The sequence below is a fragment of the Esox lucius genome, chromosome 4, assembly GCF_011004845.1.
Source record: "Esox lucius isolate fEsoLuc1 chromosome 4, fEsoLuc1.pri, whole genome shotgun sequence".
Classification (NCBI taxonomy): Eukaryota; Metazoa; Chordata; class Actinopteri; order Esociformes; family Esocidae; genus Esox; species Esox lucius.
In genome coordinates, this window is record NC_047572.1 from 18,256,847 (window position 1) to 18,277,080 (window position 20,234).

The following is a 20,234-nucleotide window of genomic DNA, read 5'->3' on the forward strand; positions in this document are numbered from 1 at the left end:
TTATCAAACGTGAGACACACAAAGCGTCTCGCATGTGCCTCGGCAAATAGGCCACCTGGAGACTCCAGAGTCTAGTCGCCGTGTCATGCCACATCACTTTTTCATTAACTAAAACACACGTTGACAACATGTGTGATTCGTTTTCATTTTAGCGCACAAGCCTAACATTGGGCACCCTTTTGGAAATACGCCACTAGAGGAAACGCATGCTATCGCCGTCTGGGGTGTAAAAGAGAAGCCAATCGGTCAGATTGGATTGCTTTAGGACAGTGAGAGGAGCCCGGCGTCGCGGAGCCCCGCTAAAAGTGATGACTGAGGCACAGGATTGACTGACATACATGTTTGGGATACCATACGCGGTTTGGCATGCGCTCCAGTTCATATTAAATGACGAATGCGCTATCATTTTGTGTCCATAGGACTAGCTCTGTGGCATGGTCATTCGAAACGGCCCAAGTTGCTGAAGTGATGCGACTGTGTTAGAAGAAAAAATGACTTACTGCTGTGGAGGTAAGGGTGTGTTCCTTATTAATGTGGTACATCGCTGCATGAGAATGCGAATTACTGCGAGTTAATTGTCACCAGCATATTGTAATTGTATGCGGCTGTCAAACGATTCATTAAAGGACGTAAGTTTGTATTTTAGGTAGGCTATATCTTCACTGTGTCCTGTTGAAAGCGTCTTTTTGTTAGGGGAGGCGGTTTTCCCAATTCAATGATCAGTATTTAAAAAGAGCAGTGTAGAGAAAAACGATGTACATATTACAATATTACATTTTGTAATACTTCCTGATGGTATGCCTCTATGTTTAGGTGTTATGATTTTCCTTCAGACTACTTAGAGATCCGGCTTTTGGTGGATTGTACAATTGTTGTGTGGGCTTATCCATCAGACAATGCACCTGTCATCAGTGGTCTACCGTTTTTATTTAGCATGACAATGTATAAATAAAAAATAAAAAAATGCATTTAACGTGGTTAACTTTTTTATGCAACTGGCATTCCAATGTTGCCATCTAATCAAAATTTTCACCAGTGCAGAAGTTGATGAAAATCAGTAGGTGGATATTTAGTAGTTTGCTGTTTGTCTGCCCTCCTGACGCACTATGGTCAGACGGACTGTTCAGATTGCAGGGTTTTGGGATCATGTGCTGTCCGCCCTCCATACTCTAGTCAAGAGGATAGATTTTAGGACGGGATTTGTCAGCGTTGATCTTTTCTGAACTGTAGTCACGTAGAAACGTCATGGAGGGCAGATGCTAGCCATTACCCTTTCTGCAGAGCTACAGTTTACATCTGCAATGACCAGATGCAGGTACAAAACAGATGGTGATGAAGAGGTGAGGATGGATTCTACAATTGATACCCAAAGCCTGATCAAGACCGACTGGTCTGGGAGATGCTTTTATGTCCGCTGGTTACGTTAATCATACCACTCACGTGGTCAATGGACCGTGTTGTGCAATATGTATAAATAAAGTAGGTACGGAATGGGAGTAAATTGGTTAAAAAATGCTCAAATTACATTAACAAAAAGGACAGCATTATACTGTTTATCATTTCGGAGAACTTAGGTAAAAAAACAAGTGTTTTGGTTTCTTGACAGTGAGCGTAGCAATCACGTGACCACTCGCATTCAAATTGTCATGCCCCTAACCCTAACACATTGCTAAGTTAATTGTTTCTCATTTTCTTCAAACGAGGTAAAGTGCTTTTTGTTCACATAATACGTGCCGCATATTTATATTTGCTGATCTGTTTGATTGAGAGCTATGACTTTTGGCACGCAAGTTCAGGGAATTTTTCCTCAATAGCCCATCCAATTTCTTCAGTTAGCACTGGTACAGTTTTGACATAAATGAATGATGCATTTCACCATAACGATCCATCATTAAAAAAAGATTACTCAGATTGGCCAAGATGTTGGTGCATCATCCATGGAGGACAAAATGTTTACTGTTTACTCAAAATTGCTAAATGTGATAGTTATCAGAGAGGAGCATAAATATTATGAAAGGAAAGACTTAAATACCTGTAAGTCATGTGTCACAGTGTTTACTTTATAGAGCAGTGCATAACATCTGCTAATCCAATAGCAGCCTGCACTCCGGTAGATATCTCAGTTTGGTCATTCATAATGCCTACCATTCCTTTGGTCATCATTCATTTCAGTTTACCACTTCCGGTGACCAAAATTAATGGCTGAAATCTGTTAAACCTCACCCTCACACCTAAAAAAAGAAACAATACACCGCTGAATTTACCCAAGTGTTGTGTCCTTCTGCCAGAACGTTACATAGTTGTCTCTTCTGTCTATGGAACATCTGAGACCCAATGGTGAACTGTGCTTTCCTCCATGGTGTCCTCCATGGAATCTCATCGTTGTTTAGTGTCTTTTTGTGTGCTGATGAATACATGAGGCATTCAGATCATTAACTGTTACCTTTTGGTCCTTTAAGTTAGGTGAACATTTCTAAGGAAGGTAGCCGGGGCACTGACTTTCCTCCATTAATACACAGTCTGTCCAACTGTGGACTGTTGGAGGCTCAAGTCTTTGGACTAGCTTTATGAGTCTCAACATCTCTTCTGTGGTCTTCTGATTCCTTTTGACTGGGCCATATTCCATTTAATCAGATCAATATTGGCTGCCAACACATACAGAAAGATCCTGTTTAGAAAAAATGTGAATGTAATGCTGACAATGCTGGCAGCTCTGTAATTCATAAACGTCTATCAGATTGATTACACATTTATTCATTGCACGATTCTCACAATAATCAGGTCCCTGCCTTTATATCTTGGCCTTTCTAATGACAAATATTTGACATAAAAAATATATGGATCATCTTTAAGCTGAGGTATGAAAATGGGCTTCTTTGTTTTCAATAAATAAGGCTTCTCACATAACAAAAGTTCCTTTACCTGCTGGTTTTTGAATCCAGTGGCACCATGTATCAGAATGTAACAGCTACTACTCTAAAACATTTGGATGTCCATTTTGGTTTCTTTAAACATCAGACTGACAGCTAAGATACACCACCACATGGTGTAGTTAAAATGTCAAGGCATGTCGTAAATCGGTTGCTGCCATTACGGCAAGGAAAGTAATTTTATTCAGGTTGCTAAGGGGCGAGAAAAAACCTCCTTTAGTTTTAATGTCCCTTCGTTTTTTTATTTTTAGCTGACCTCGATTTCAGTTTAAGATGGCAAAAGGAAAGGAACTAAGTGAATTTGGGGCACGGATGGCAGGAGCTTCAGTCACAAAGATTGCCAATGTTTCGGTAGGAACCATGACCAAAGTTACATCGGCATTTTTGGAAATATTTCAGTAAATAGGGTAGGAAATTGTGATTAAAAGTGTACATTCGATGACCGTGTACATTACTGCAATAAGTAAGGAAAAACAGAAGATCAACTCTTTCCCAGGTGACTGAGAATGTCAATTCAGGACGTGATAAGACTGTTTCAGCAAGAACAGTCCATTAAGAACTACACATAGAGGGATATTATAGTAAGAACTACACATAGAGGGATATTATAGTAAGAACTACACTTAGAGGGATATTATAGTAAGAACTACACATAGAGGGATATTATAGTAAGAACTACACATAGAGGGTTATTATAGTAAGAAATACACATAGAGGGATATTATAGTAAGAAATACACATGGGGGGATATAATAGTAAGAAATACACATAGAGGGATATTATAGTAAGAACTACACATAGAGGGATATTATAGTAAGAACTACACATAGAGGGATATTATAGTAAGAACTACACATGGAGGGATATTATAGTAAGATTCTGTGATCCACTGATTAAAGGTGCCGGCCTGCATTGACTCGTACTATGAACTCTAAATTAATTTCAGTGTTCAGATTACCATGTATTCCCACTGTTCAGAATCAGATTACCCTGGATAAAAGTGGCCTGTATGTTTTCCAAGTACATGTACCCATAATCTGAACTAGTGAAATGGTCTGGCCAGCAATGTAGAGTATACAAACAGAATACAGAGACAAAGTGAACATAATCAACACCATATGTAATAAAAAAATAGAAATGCAATGAATAGATCTGGTAGGAAGTATGAGCTGAGTTACTTGCCCCTAATGATATGCAGACTTATAATTGAATTTGTTTGGCATATTGTTCATTTATTGAATCTTTATTTAACCGGGAAATCTCACTAAGGTCAGAGGACATGTTTCCAAAGTATAACCCTAGCACAGGACACCTTAAAATCATCACAACATTATAACATACATCTGTTCCAAATAATTATTTTCTCAATATCAACAGTCACTAATTGAGAAGTTGTTTGTGTGTGTTGTTATATAATCGCATTATTCCATCTGAGAGAGCACTTGTGAACTTTGGAAGGCTTCCCACATGCTTGACGAGTAGTTACTAATCCGTTTCCTCTTTTGTCTTACATAACAGCATTCTCTGGAGTGAGACCAGGCGTCAATTACATTGTTCGTTCTCTTAATGTTTGTCATGTGTAGACATTTGATATATAACAATTCACTTAGACACTGCTTTAACTAAATTAAATGAGATTATTGTACTTCATCATGTGTATTTTTCTTCATCACCTGGCTAAAAACATTTTCAGATAATAGTGGAAGTGTGTGATCCCCAGTGTGTTTCCATAAAACTATGAGAGTAAACCTGTGATGGTATTTCTGAAACCCTAGCCCAGCAGTATAAGGTTTCAGGAGCTTTGACCAGCTCTAGTTTCCTGCGAGTCCTTCCCTCCTGTGGCACTGTGTGGAGCTCTGTGTGGGGCTGTTTGTGGGGCTCTGACTGGGGCACGGTGTGGGGCTCTGACTGGGGCTCGGTGGGGGGCTCTTTGGAACACAGCGGGGTAATGTTGGATATTGTGTGTGTAGTTTTAGAGCCTGTAGTGGTCTCCTTTTCCCAGCCAGTAGCACCAAAAGTAGTGCTACTCTTCACATTTTGTCATTGTGTTCTGTGAAGCCAGATTACATTTAAAGAGTGTGTGTGTGTGTGTGTGTGTGCGTGTGCGTGTGCGTGTGTGTGTGTTTTGTAGGGTGAACAAAAGGGAGACAGCCATGACGCTTTGACTGGACAGAGGATTCTCTGTCTTGAGGTAAATCAATCCTCCTTTGGGGGTCCCTTGAGATTATTGAGCTTACATTGCTCTTTCAGGACCGCAGAAGGGTGGGAATCTTTCACCCACAACACTTCCTTTATTGGCCCTTCATATACACATAAAGAAACACTAAAAATACAGCAGATCACCAGACAGAATGCAAATGTGTGTGTAATAACTTTCTTTCCAAAAGTTATGTTTTATTAATTACGGTATACTTTCCCCCCGGATAGATTTACTATTAGTTAGCTCATGATTTTATAATAGACCAGAGAAAAATATAACTCCCAAAGGAGATAAATGACTTCAGCTACAAGGCAGTGAGTTAAAGCAGTAAGATAAGCCAGTGAGGTAAGGCAGTGAGTTAAGACTGTTAGGTAAGGCAGTGAGGTACAACAGTGAGGTAAGGCAGTGAGGTAAGTCAGTGAGGTAAGTCAGTGAGGTAAGTCAGTGAGGTAAAGCAGTGAGGTAAGACAGTGAGGTAAGGCAGTGAGGTAAGGCAGTGATATAAGGCAGTGAGGTAAGTCAGTGAGGTAAGGCAGTGAGGTAAGGCAGTGCATCACATTTTTGTCACCCTGACTTGGAAGATAATGCGTATACAAACTGTAACAACTCTTAAATTACTTTTATTACATGGCCGACGTCAGAAGTTTGATGACAGACACTATTGCCTTTTCTTTGATAGATGCAGTGTTGATGACTATTGGATATTAGACATCTTAGTGTGGGCAATGGCATCAAAGAAACATCGTTTTTTGTTTTTATTATACGCTCAGGCAAAAAAGAATTTGTAGTACTTGTGATTGAGAAGACAATTCTGCTGTACAATCAGGAAAGACAGGAAAGGACTGTGTTACATGTCTATTACTGACAGATTAACTCAGAAGGGATTGTGCAATCCTCAAAAAGCTTATATGAGACAACTTCTCATCTACTGGGACAGTGAACGGGCTGCGGGACAGAGAGTGTGCTAATCCAGAGTGGGTGAATGGATGCAGTGTTGTTTGGCGAGGGCTCCATGGCAGACTGTAATTAACGAGAGGCAGAGGTCACATCCCAATTCACACCATATTCTCTATTAATTGCCACTAGTTATACCCAGGTCATATAGAACTCTGGTGAAAAGCAATGCACGGCTCACTGTATGTATGAAATAGCCTGCCATTAGGGACTCAGCCCTGGATTAGTATTTCAGGGGCAGTGTGAAGTGGGGAGAGGGGATAATCATGGGACGGGACAGAACCTGTCAGCGGGCCAAAGCAAGGCGGCCCAGCCCAGGGACCCGGCACTAACTGGCACCGACCATGTCTCTCTTAGCCTGAAGAATTCACCTTTGTGTCTGTGCCAGGCTGAGAGTGGGATAGCTTGCTTTTGAAACTGAGAAGTATTTTTCAGATAAGATTTTTGTTGCAGGAAAGATTTGCAGTAAGCAAATATTTCACCTACATTCACCCTGGAGTAATCTTGTTTCGTTTTCGGGTCTTACATAGACAATCTCTTTGCAGTACTCTGAGTTGTCAAAGTGTTGGAGGACACAGTTGACAGTCTGGAGGATACATTTAGATGTGTGGTTGCATCCAGTCCAAGAGGCGCTGCAACAGTAGATAACAGGGCATATTCAAAATAGAAATGAGCAATAAATGTGCAAATGATTTGTATGGCGTAATAAAACAAGAGAACATTTTGTATTAGCCACAAGATGTTTTCATATTGTCCTGAATGGTGCCTTTGGTTCTGTATGGTTTTTCAACAACCTGATAAGTGAATCAAATGGTCTTTCATCTGTAATTCTGATATGCATGTTGAGTAAAGCAACATCTGAACCCCGCACTTACTTTAAGATGAGCTGAAAGATTTGAGCATGGCAACATGAATTCTAACACTCTAACACAAATGTTTTGGTGTTAGAGTTTTTGACCTTACACGGGATGTTGCCTACTCACAACCATTGTGTCCGACAGCTTCTGTTCTTCACAACTGTCCTGTTGTCCTGTGCATTTTACTGTAAGTAGGCCTACTTACAGTAAACTCCAAAAGGATTTGGAGAGTAACACAATGTGAATATTGTCAGCTTTAATTTCAGGGTATTTTCTTCCACATCGAATGTTCCATTTCAGTTCAGTACTACAGCAGTTTTGTACATTGACCCCCCATGTTATGGTGTTTAAATTATTTGGACATATAAACAATGTTTATTAATTGGTTGCATATTCTTTGAATGCATTGCTTGGCTGAAGTCTTCACCCCATAGACACACCAGAGAGTAATGCTTTCCAGACCTATTTTGCAGACATTATAAGTTCCTGCTTGTTTTAGAGACTTTTCCCTTCATGCTTGTCTTCAGCATGTAAAAGGCATGCTCAGTTAGATTCATTGGGGGTGATTGGGGGTGACTGACTTGGCCATTGAAGAACTTGCCATGTCTTTCCTCTAAAAATCTCTTTGGCAACTGCTGCAGTGTTTTGGGGGTCATTGGCCTCTGGCATGATAAGGCATGTCCAATGAGTTTCGAGGCATTTGGTTACATCTGAAGATGTATCTGTACATTTCAGAATGTTTCCTGCTGCGGTCAGAAGTTACATCATTAATGAAGTAAAGTGAGCTAGTTCCAGTGGCAGCTATTCATGCCCTAGACATAACACAATCTTTGTTCTTAACTGTCAGCCATTCCTTTTAACAGAACTCAGCTGGTACTTTTGGATACGTTTAAGGCAATCTGTTTTTTGTTTTTGCTTTAGACTGATTTGTGTTTTTGCACCGTGCAGTTGAGTGCCTGTAGTCATATACTTAGTATATAGGGACCCCTGGTCCGACACCACTGCCTGTAATTCAACTGGTGAATTCTTCTACGGATGGTTGTGTCTGAATTATCTACATCTACCACCAAGAGTGTTCCTGATCGGTCAGACAGTTTTTTTTTCCTCATTATGGTTAGCACTCTTTTGTCATCCACTGTAGAGGTCTTCATTAGTATCCCAGGGGATTTGCCATAGCTGAGCTCACTAGTGTTTTCTGTGTTTTTCATTTTCCAATCAGTTTATTTTGGTACTCCTAATGTTTTGGCTAGGTCTCTAACAGTGTTTTTTATGGTCAACTTGAATTGCATTGACACTTTGTGTCCACTCCGCCCTTAAACATGTCTGTTGAGAATTGTAATAAGGTCTTAAATCAAATTGACTGGAAGTGGACGTTGGGAGTCTGAGAAAGGCTAAGATAAGAACATAGTTTTTTATAGCATTTTATCAGCTAGCAACTTGCCACACATGTAGGTTGCTCTGAAGTGGGCGAAGGGAGTGTTGTGATTATATTTAGGCAGTATTTCTAAACAGGGCTAGATACTGAACCACTAAGTGACATTGCAGATCAGTCACCTGTCATCACGGTCACATTATGTGTTCAGCAAGACAGGACAGGAGGGGTGAGGGGCAAACAATACAAAGATTTCCCGAAATAATTGAGGGATCTGGCTCCTATTTGTAGAGAAACTTGTGATGTGGTATGCACGTATGTAACTGTATTCATGTAATTACCAGTTCAGTAGGTGTCAATAATGTTTAGGTTTATTGTGATTATTCATCATGTTTCAGGGGTATTGTGGTTATTCTTAGTGTTTAGGGTTATTGTGGTAATTCATTATGTTTTGGGGGTATTGTGGTTATTCATAGTGTTTAGGGTTATTGTGGTCATTCGTAGTGATTAGGGTTATTGTGGTTATTCATAGTGTTTAGGGTTTTTGTGGTCATTCATAGTGTTTAGGGTTATTGTGGTTATTCTTAGTGTTTAGGGTAATTGTGGTTATTCTTAGTGTTTAAGGTTATTGTGGTTATTCTTAATGTTTAGGGTTATTGTGGTTATTAACAGTGTTTAGAGTTATTGAGATTATTCTTAGTGTTTAGGGTTATTGTTGTTATTAATAGTGTTTAGGATTATTGTGGTCATTCATAGTGTTTAGGGTTATTGTGGTTATTCTTAGTGTTTAGGGTTATTGTGGTTATTCATTATGTTTTGGGGGTATAGTGTTTAGGGTTATTGTGGTTATTAATATTGTTTAGGGTTATTGTAGTTATTCAGTGTTTAGGGTTATTGTGGTTATTAATAGTGTTTAGGGTTATTGTGGTTATTAATAGTGTTTAGGGTTATTGTGGTTATTAATAGTGTTTAGGGTTATTGTGGTTATCATATTGTTTTAAATCTATATGAGTAAAGAAGTAAAAGCTTTATGATCCACATAAATTTAACATAATTGCCTGTGTATATATAGGGTAACGTGGGGTAATTTTCACCCACTTCCTTTCAAGATATTTAAATTAATTTAACATTTTCCTCAACATTTCTTCCCTTTTCAGTAAGAACTATTGGGGGTTGGTAATTACCAATATTATTATTTTTTGTTCAATGAAAAGATGTGTGAACTGTAACCCCTCATTTATCTTCCCTGTTAGTTTTCCTAACCATGACCCTCATAACTACCCCTGCTACCCTACTACCTGTGCTTAAAGGGAAATGTCCCAGTTGCTTTATTTACCTATACCTATATCATTTCATATCAATGTGTCTGTTGATATGGTATTAACATATCTGCCAGAAGAATTGTGGATTTCCTCACGCAATGCAAATGTGAGGGGTTTTGCATTTTACAGGTAGAAACGGGCCTACATTTCCTGTTTGTAAGCTAACCACCATATCTAGAATTCATAGCAATGTCTAGCTCTTCTTGTAATGAGGAATCATCAGAATCCGTTTTTTGAAAACTCAATTTATTTTATTTTATTTAATAGCTCCATAGAGAGTACTGTTTTACATGTCATAACTGCACAAAACCCATTGGTAAATACTGAAAGCATTTATTTTCTCATTAGAGCATTCATTTATACCATAAATAATTTTTTATTTACCCCCTTTCGATTTTTGTGTAAATCTTCTATGGACAAGGGGATGTTTATCAACAAATCTGCATCAAATTACTCTACCAAAGAATATTGGCAAAATATAGGTGAAGATATTGACAAACATCACCTTGTGCTGTAGATATTTACACTGTTATCAAAATGCTGAGGTGGAGTACTATAAGCATATACAAAATACAGACATAATTTGAAGTGGAGCTAAAAATCCCCTGTGGAAAAAATGAATGGTGGAATAATGCAATAATTTACAGTTTTACTCCTAGGATTAATGTGGATTATGACACATGCTGTTTCAGTCAGTTGAACAAAGACAACCACAAATGTGATTGAACAAGCAGTGAAACACAACTGTTACAAAATGCATTTTTGGATCAGACAACAGACTTGATAAACTTTTCAACTTTACCAGTGCAACATTTGAAAGATGCTGATGTGGTGCTGGAAAATAAATGATATTAGTGTGTTTTTCCTTTAAGATAGTTTGAAAAAAATCATTTATAGGGTTACACGCATTAATTAGTAACAAAGATTTGTAACGAAAAGGGATGCCCTGATCAGAGAATGGGTTTCAGAAGGACCACAAAATAGAAGATTATGCAAAGACTGGATCTCCAAATATCAATAGTACTCATCACGCTTCTGGCCCGTTTTGACCCGGTTGAGACACTTCACATGCGTTCATGCAAGTCTCGCGATGTTGAGGCTCCGGGTTTGAATTCTATGTGATTTATTGTTATTAGAAGGCTATGGGTGCGTTCAATTTTATTAATTGTTAAACAAAGTTTGCCGTACATTGCACTGGTCCATTATGTTCAGCGGTTTGCTCTGGTTATGTATGGCGAGGTGTGGCTTGAATAAATTAGCAGCGTGTACACAACCTTACCCTTTTTTAACTGGTTGTTTCCGTTTTAACGTAGCCTTTTGAACGCAGCCTGATTCCAGAGAGCGTTCCCCAATTTCCCTACAAATTGAACTGTTGGTTGTTTCCATGACTACGAAAACCCGCGCTGCACCGTCTGATCTTCAGTGTTGAGGGACACAGCCATTTTTACTCTCGGGGGAATGTGATTTTGTACTGCGGTACAAAAACAAGGATTAATTTCTATAAAGACACGCGCCTACAGGTTGGATAGCAAACATTTATATGATATGTTGCACAGTTTCCGTGCACTATTTAATGGTTGATAAATACTGATTGTCTTCTGTGAATCGTTTGTAGAGCTGCGTATTGTCTTGCGGGAGCTGGTTTGGGATGCTGTCGGAATAGATGTTGAACTCATCATATACTAGGCACCTGATCCTATAGCAGTGTTTGCGCTCTACGAACTGACTAGAGCCATGTAAAAATATATACTTATCTTCTAAATATTTAGATTATACATCTACAAATTGTTTATTTTCTCAATATACGTCTGTGGACTGACTCGTCCAAAATCCGGTGTCTGTGAAAAATGTGTGGAAATACTTGCGGATATTTTCCTTAAGGGTCAAAACACAGTATATTGGTAAGCATATAGTGCAAGTAGGCTTTCTGTCGCACATTAGACTTTAATTGTCTTAGGGAATCACGTGCTGGAAATTGATCTGTTGATATATTTTTTTGAACTGATGTATCATGTTCTCAGAGATTTTTAAGTAAATATTTTGCAAGTGCTATGCTTGATCAAAATGATCAAACTGCCTTAAGACTGAGCCATGCTTATGTTAGGCTTAAATGAATCTGAAGTTTGCATTACGTCTAAGTTTTAAACATGTGTTATGTCAAAAACAAGTTTATGTCCAACATCAGTTAATTTCATGTGAAATTACAGCAAGGATTGTCTTACATGATATCATAAATGCAATACACATTATAAGACTTAAATAACCCTTGTCTTGTCAAGCCACATGTGAATACAATATCAAGGTAGTTCAAGTACTTTTATACTGTAGACAAATGTAGAAACAAATAGTACCAAACTTGACTCGGAATGTGGGACTTTGCTTCAACTGCTTGGCGGGGTGTTAATTGACCCACTCTTATCTAAGTAGCGCACTGCTTTTGACCGGGAATATGGGACTTTGGGCGATTAGTAATGCCCTGCATAGGGAATATGGTGGCATTTGGGACTGACCACCAAGAGACTATAATGCATACTTCAGATTCACACCTTCCATTCATAGATTTGGCTAAACAGTATCCTATAACACAGTCTCATTCAGAACTGAATAGCCTACCCATCAGCCACAGGGCCTTCGACAACAATTAGATACCCAACTCCTTACACCAATGTCACATTCCTTCAGATGAAACGATATTTCCCTGTTTTTCTATTCTCGGTTCCCCATCTCTGTTAATGGTCAATACGTAATACATTATTTCTCCGTTAGGGCCTATGTGGAATTAAACAGCTGCCATTTCTTAATATATATAGCGCTGTGCTCTCCGCTGGTAATTGCCATCAGCCAGTTACTTCATCTATTATGCGTATAGATCTGGGGGTGTAGACAGATAGGACATGAGGGGATTGAGGAAAGACTAGTGTCAAACAATGACTTGTGTGCTGATTGATGTATTTCTTTTTCCTCCGCCATTTTGAGTGCTTCTCTGTAAATTTTAACATGGCTTGAGTAGTATAGTAAGTCAACCTACTTCTCTGCCATTTTTAGTCCAAACGCAGATGATAATAGTATGTTCAAACGTGTCATTTATGTCCCACAACAAGGATGGGAGTGATTCCCACTAAATTCACAAACGTATAAATGTACAAACAAATGCATATACTGCTGCAAAGTGTTATTTTCTACATTTCGATTTTAGTCATCTAGACTCCGTAATCCATCACTTGTAGGTTGCCTCTTGGTTGTCCCTGTTTATGTCTTCCGTATTAGTGTGTTCTGTGTCGTAACGGTGTTGCTATTCCCGGCATGAGAAAATGAGCAATGTTAGTTTTTAGTGCACATGAGCGAAGTTTTAGTGCACAGTTTTCTTTGGAACATGTTTGTGCTGCACATTCTGTTAATGGGCTCCCGCTAGGTCTAGGCTGGTTGGTGCCACTGCCTGCCAATCACCGGTGCCCAAAATGTCACCATATGCCCTACACAGTGCTCTACTTTTGACCAGATCCCTATGAGCCCTGTTCAAAATTACACCACCAAATATGGTGCTATTTGGAACGATGATCTGGTCGGACAGATTCCTATCCAACATTGAGTTATTGTGGAACTTCCTCGCATTTAGAAATAAAGTGTCCATGAATTCTTTGACATTTGAAGTAATACGTTTGAGGCATTACACTTGGATGTACTGTTTAGATAAGACTCACATTACTGTCGGCTAATATCCTAACTGACATGTAGACATTTCATTTTAATGCAGTTCTACTGTATACAGTGCTGGCTAACAGTTGAAAGGCTGGCAGCCTCTTGACATTTGCGTCACCTTTTAGGCTCAGAAGGGTGCCACTGTCTTACCCAGAAGTGAGTGGTAACTGGCGATTTGTCTATATACTGTTGCATGACATGGGGATCTAAGCTGTCTCCCTGTAGCCTGAACTTTGGTGGTCTCTCTGACGGATGGCCACTGTCATCGGTCATGAATTTCATTGGTAAAAATAGAGCTGCCGTAATGCGGTCCACCTTGAAGAAATGCTGCACATCCAACCTCTTCTAACTTCCCCTTCCTGCATTCCATTTAATTTCTTAATATCCTCACACGTGTTCGTGTGTGTTTGTCTTTTTTTTGTCTGGGTGTGTGTACCTGTTACCCTACATTTTCAAGACAAACATTTACCAAAATAACACGTTGGCATTACATGAAAACATGTAAAAAAAATTCTGAATACCTTTGGAGGCTTATGGGTTATTTTAAGGATAAATATTAAAGTTAGAAATCAAGGTCAGAGTTAGGTTTAGTTTTAGGCTTAAGAGTTATGAAAATGTGTGTGTGTGTTTGTGACTGAGTTCCCCACCTAGGGTTAGTACATACATCTCAAGACATTGAATTCACTTTGTACCTTAGCTTCAATCTCTCACAGGTTAGTTATGTTATAGTAAAGATCCATTCCTCATTACCTGCATAGCTCTAATGTCTGCAGAATTATTCTGTGTCACTTTTCCCCAAGGAGAGCCCCAAGTGCAACTTTCCAGCCCCTAGACATACATGACTGCATCTGAAAATAGCTCAAACCGAAGCAGCACTGCTTGGACAAGCAGGGGTTGACACTGTCACGTCTTTTGCCTCCAGAAACCTGGATCGTACTTGTCGGACCTTAACCCTTCAAGTCGACACAGTAAGATCTGTTGTGCCTTCCACCCTCAAGAGGAAAACTGCAAGGAACAGGAGCTTCATTAAAGATCACAGATGTCTTCCCCTTCTAATGTAGCATGCCTCATTCTTCATGTCTGGTGAGATATTTTCCCTCTCTTTTTCTTCTTTGCTACATACTGCCGCCTAACAGCAGGTTAGCTTGTCTGGTTGGTTGCTAATTCCATCAGTTGATGACTAATAGAGCAGCTACTGAATGTTGTATTTGAACATAAAGTCTTTCAATGCAAAAATATTATGCTACAGTGCATCAGAGAAGAGCAACTAGATTCATCCGCTGGGCAATATATGTTATAGTGGATGGTCAGGGTGCCAGTACATGATTATAATATGTATATGTACAATACAAACACACTACAACTAAGCGCCAACATTTTTGTATTTAAATAAAGGTACATTTGTACCTTCATTACATCAACATACAATCACGTTGCTTTTATTGAGAGAAGATTTCCTACATGTTTTTCTTCAGCTGAATTCCTTTCTCACAAAATTACCTTTTTTTGGACTTCATTGCTCAGATTACAAATATGAACTCAGATAAATCAAATACCGAAATATTCAGCACTTTTGACTTTACAACACTGCAAATAGCTATTTTTACTTTTTACCCTTTCAGATGTGTTGACTTTGTGCAGGTGATTTCTCGGCTAAACAAATGACGACGTAGAACTAGAATTCCAGTATAAAATCCCGCTTATGCGCTGAGTAATATTTATAACGGTCAGTATTTTACTTTATGTTAGCTGTGAACTATATGCCTTGCAAATACATCTCAGTGGTAGGACATAACACAGAGTTGTGACACCATCTTGAGGACCATATGCCTAACACAGGCGGAAATGATAAAATAATTTCAGATAATATTGATAGTGTTGAAGTTCTCTGATAGCTGGTAGCTAACATTATTATGAATTTACTTGAAACCAGCTGTCTGCTGTGACCCTATGTCAAACATTGTAGAGTTAGCCTGTTTGCAAAAATAGCTACTTTTGTCAGTAACATCTTTAGCTTCAGATAGCAAGCTAGGAAGGGATTGCCTTCTTTCTAATGAGGCCTTTCAGAGCTTGCTAGCAGCGAGATACTGTTCACAGGTAGATATATTTCACCTTGCTGTGTACGTCGGACACAATCACATATTGTTGGTTTGTTTTGTCGTCAGTTCATAAAGAAATTATTCATTAATATACTCACATACCTAATTTAGACACTGACATACCTAATTTAGAGTTTGGCTTTAACCTGAAAAAATATCTCTTGCGTGCCAACTGTGTTTTGTAGGCTGCCTCTTGCCAACCAGTGTTATACAGTGGGGAGAACAAGTATTTCATACACTGCCGTTTTTGCAGGTTTTCCTACTTACAAAGCATGTAGAGGTCTGTAATTTTTATTATAGGTACTCTTCAACTGTGAGAGACGGAAAATCACAGAAAATCACATTGTATGATTTTTAAATAATTAATCTCCATTTTATTGCATGACATAAGTATTTGATCACCTACCAACCAGTAAGAATTCCGGCTCTCACAGACCTGTTCGTTTTTCTTTAAGAAGCCCTCCTTTTCTCCACTCATTACCTGTATTAACTGCACCTGTTTGAACTCATTACCTGTATAAAAGACACCTGTCCACACACTCAGTCAAACAGACTCCAACCTCTCCACAATGGCCAAGACCAGAGAGCTGTGTAAGGACATCAGGGATAAAATTGTAGATCTGCACAAGGCTGGGATGGGCTACAGGACAATAGGCAAGCGGCTTGGTGAGAAGGCAACAACTGTTGGCGCAATTATTGGAAAATGGAAGAAGTTCAAGATGACGGTCAATCTCCCTCGGTCTGGGGCTCCATGCAAGATCTCACCTCGTGGGTCATCAGTAATCATGAGGAAGGTGAGGGATCAGCCCAGAACTACACGGCAGGACCTGGTCAATGACCTGAAGAGAGCTGAGACCACAGTCTCAAAGAAAATCCTGCAGCGCACGCAAGGTCCTCCTGCTCAAGCCAGCGTATGTCCAGGCCTGTCTGAAGTTTGTCAATGACCATCTGGATGATCCAGAGGAGGAATTGGAGAAGGTCATATGGTCTGATGAGACAAAAATAGAGCTTTTTGGTCTAAACTCCACTCTCAGTGTTTGGAGGAAGAAGAAGGATGAGTACAACCCCAAGAACACCATCCCAACCGTGAAGCATGGAGGTGGAAACATCATTCTTTGGGGATGCTTTTCTGCAAATCGGACAGGATGACTGCACCATATTGAGGGGAGGATGGATGGGCCCATGTATCATGAGATCTTGGCCAACAACCTTTCCCTCAGTAAGAGCATTGAAGATGGGTCGTTGCTGGGTCTTCCAGCATGACAACGACCTGAAACACACAGCCAGGGCAACTAAGGAGTGGTTCCGTGAGAAGCATTTCAAGGTCATGGAGTGGCCTAGCCAGTCTCCAGACCTAAACCCAATAGAAAATCTTTGGAGGGAGCTGAAAGTCCGTATTGCCCAGCGACAGCCCCGAAACCTGAAGGATCTGGAGAAGGTCTGTATGGAGGAGTGGGCCAAAATCCCTTCTGCAGTGTGTGCAAACCTGGTCAAGAACTACAGGAAACATATGATCTCTGTAATTGCAAACAAAGGTTTCTATACCAAATATTAAGTTCTGCTTTTCTGATGTATCAAATACTTATGTCATGCAATAAAATGCAAATTAATTACTTAAAAATCATACAATGTGATTTTCTGGATTTTTGTTTTAGATTCTGTCTCTCATAGTTGACGAGTACCTATGATAAACATTTACTTCTACATGCTTTGTAAGTGGGAAAACCTGCAAAATCGGTATCAAATACTTGTTCTCCCCACTGTATATTGTACATTGCATTGTATAGATGTATATGAGATTAGTATGAGCAGTCACGTCCACAATTTCCTTTGACCTCAAAATATGTCATTAAAGATATGTCACGCTTCCGTAAATCAACTTGATCTCACTGCTAAAGTAGTGGCCCAACATTGTTGCCTGCAGCACCTTAAAGGCATTCCTTCTAGCTAATGATTTTAGCTAATGAAGTAGTGTACTATATAGTGGGAAAGGGTGTCATTTGTGAGGTAATCTGGGTATTCAGACACATTACTTTCTTCTAAAAAGAGGACTCACTAGGTGTGAGAGGGATGACTGGCATTGTGGAAGCTAAGAGATCTTAGGAGAACTACCATCTAATAGGGAATGTCTGGGTGTCTTTCGGGAGTGAGGTCTGCCGTCATGCCCTCGGCTCTGCCCTAGATCACCTGAACGCGGCCCACTTCCTAGATCACCTGAACGCGGCCCACTTCCTAGATCACCTGAACGCGGCCCACTTCCTAGATCACCTGAACGCGGCCCACTTCCTAGATCACCTGAACGCGGCCCACTTCCTAGATCACCTGAACGCGGCCCACTTCCTAGATCACCTGAATGCAGCACACGTCCTAGAGCACAATCACCTGAATTCTGAACACCTGTGCATGCACTCCTGTCCCTAATCACGGTCCTGTATATTTCAGTGCAGTCCCCCTGTTTATTTGTGAGGCATTGCTAGTTCATCTGCATTCTGTGCGTTCAAAGGAGTTTTCTGTATTTGATTCTTCTAGTTACAAACTTCTGTTTTATGACATTGTCCCCTGCCTACCCCTTTTGTACTGTTGCTCTCCGTGGACTGTCTACCTGTGTTTTTTGATTCCTTCTGCCTGCCTCTTGACTTAGACTCCTGCCATGCGTTCTGTACCTTTGTTTAATAAACTGCGCTCTGGCGTTTGGATCCAACCTCCCGACTCTGTATTCATTACAACGGGTAGTCCAGATAGGTACTGGTTTGGATAAAGCTCAAACATTTCTATAGTGTTTATTATATGGTCTGAGGTTTTAGCCCTCTGATGATATATTATTTTGGGTTATTGCAGTACAGCTTGCAAGGTTTATATTTCATGACCCTGTCCTCTTCGATTTTCAGTCCGTTAGTGTAGATAGCTCAGAGCTTAGTTTATTGAGTGCTGCCCAAGTGTGTAAAAGATAATAACTATTGACTTTCACAGTAATAGTTTTCCATTAGGACCTCTGGCTGTCCTTGGCTTGGATAGTCTATGAAAACACTGCTTTGTTTAGTGTTTCACTGAAAGAGGTCATTATATGAGAATAGCAACACATTTCTGTTTTAATGCAGAACTTTGGTACTTTTTGGGGGGAAAAAAATTGTTTTGTTGTCTGTATAATTCTAAAAGTTAATCAAGACCCTGTACGTCAAGGGAAGTATCTTACACAAGCTTAATGTAGAGTTTTATTCATGTATTCAAACCTGCTAATTAAAGAAGTCTGATACGGGGGTGGACCCATGTAGTCTTACAGATCAGATCCTTCCCTCACAAGAGCAGGAGGCAGACTCTCTGGCAGCTAGCCTCTCCCCAAGATGTGCCCCCTGCCCTGTCTCTGCTGACGGCTTGAGGGCTTGCATGACCAGGATATTTTTAACTTTGTCTTTATTTTGTACCACCGTGAAGGACTGAGTTATCTGGGGCTGTGCCGCTGTTTCCTGAAGCATGCCTGGTGTTTTCACCCATAGTGTAGGGATATGTTTGGGAACTCTGTATATGCATTTATTATTTAATGGGACTCAGTTCTTCAGTATTTATTGACTGTTTACAGTTTATTGTCTGCATTACTAATCTAGGAAACACGTCAAAGCTCTAATCATTATATCCGTCAGAGATTTCACTTAGCATAGTGTCTGAGGCTCCCACTTTGAATCTGTTATCTGAGAGATGTGCCAGGCTGATCTTTCTTAGCTTATTAGTTGATGACCAGCTGGGGATTTCTCCAAAGTTTAAACACCCAATTAACAGACCCTTCCTAGAGACTGTGGAAGCGGTTTATTTCCGAGTACCAAATTACCTCCTGTTCTTTTAACAGTCCACTTCATTTGGCCATAAAGGCTTTGGTTAAAAGCACTTCACAGGGAAGAGGGTGTCATTTGGGTCGCAGTCTTAACCTTGCTGCTCCGCTGTGGAGGAGAGGTGGCTGCCAATCTCTTTCCCCGGGAGATATTTGTCTGATTACATTGAGGAGAACATTTCATCGCCATGCCTGCTAAGTGATGTTTGTGTATGTGTTGCCTCGCTGGCACTTAACCCTGGTTGTCACTGCGCCAGTGGTATGAACTCACAGGGTTCTGTCTGCTTCCTGAGACTGTCTGAGGGGCGTTATACCGTTCTGTCGCTGCCTGTGTCACAGACATCACGCTGCTTAGCACGACCTCTGCCTGCACTGCCGGACTCTCCCACGCTCGGCTCAAACCCTTAGTCCTTGGCATGGCTACCCACGTGACGGCCCCACTCGAGAACGTTCCCGACGGGTTGATGTACCCATCGGATGGCTCCACCCGCGACATTTCGAGCTAACCGTGGAGTAAGCTTACTGCACGTTTTCAGCTGTTACACCTGCTGCCAGTCCTTATCAGACACATGCAGGTATGTCAATAAAATGGCGTTTGTTTATTTTGGGATGTGTGTAATATAGAGTTATTGACAGGACTGTGAGTGAGTGACAGTATGTGGAAAGCTGAGAGAGACAGCCAATTGGGAGCCAGGGCATTCCCCCTTCAGGATACATCCAGAACAAGCCTTTTACTTTTTTTAGGAAGTTTGCCAGTGCTGAACCAGCAAGAACAGTGGTGAACTTTAACATGTGTTACCTCTTGTTGCTTGGAATTACAGGTTTCTAAAAATGCAAGGTTACCACGCAGGCCACGGCTTTATGCTTGTGCTTGTTGGATCTAATGTAGGTTGGTGCTGTGTGAAATGATTGACACGTGTTAAGTAGCTGTAGTAGCAGGAGTTGTAGTTATGTAAGTGTGAGCTCCGTTCTCCTCTT

At 40.2% G+C, this 20,234-nt stretch overlaps 1 protein-coding gene across 1 annotated transcript in view; it reads left to right on the forward strand.

Moving 5' to 3' along the window:
• The window catches only part of sorbs2b (sorbin and SH3 domain containing 2b), a 54,614-nt gene continuing 34,380 nt past the window's right edge, over positions 1–20,234 (forward strand). Inside the window, exons 1-3 of the mRNA XM_029119302.2 lie at positions 1–510; positions 5,062–5,121; positions 14,257–14,417. The gene's annotated coding sequence lies outside the window, so the exon portion shown is untranslated. The remainder of the gene's footprint in view (positions 511–5,061; positions 5,122–14,256; positions 14,418–20,234) is intronic.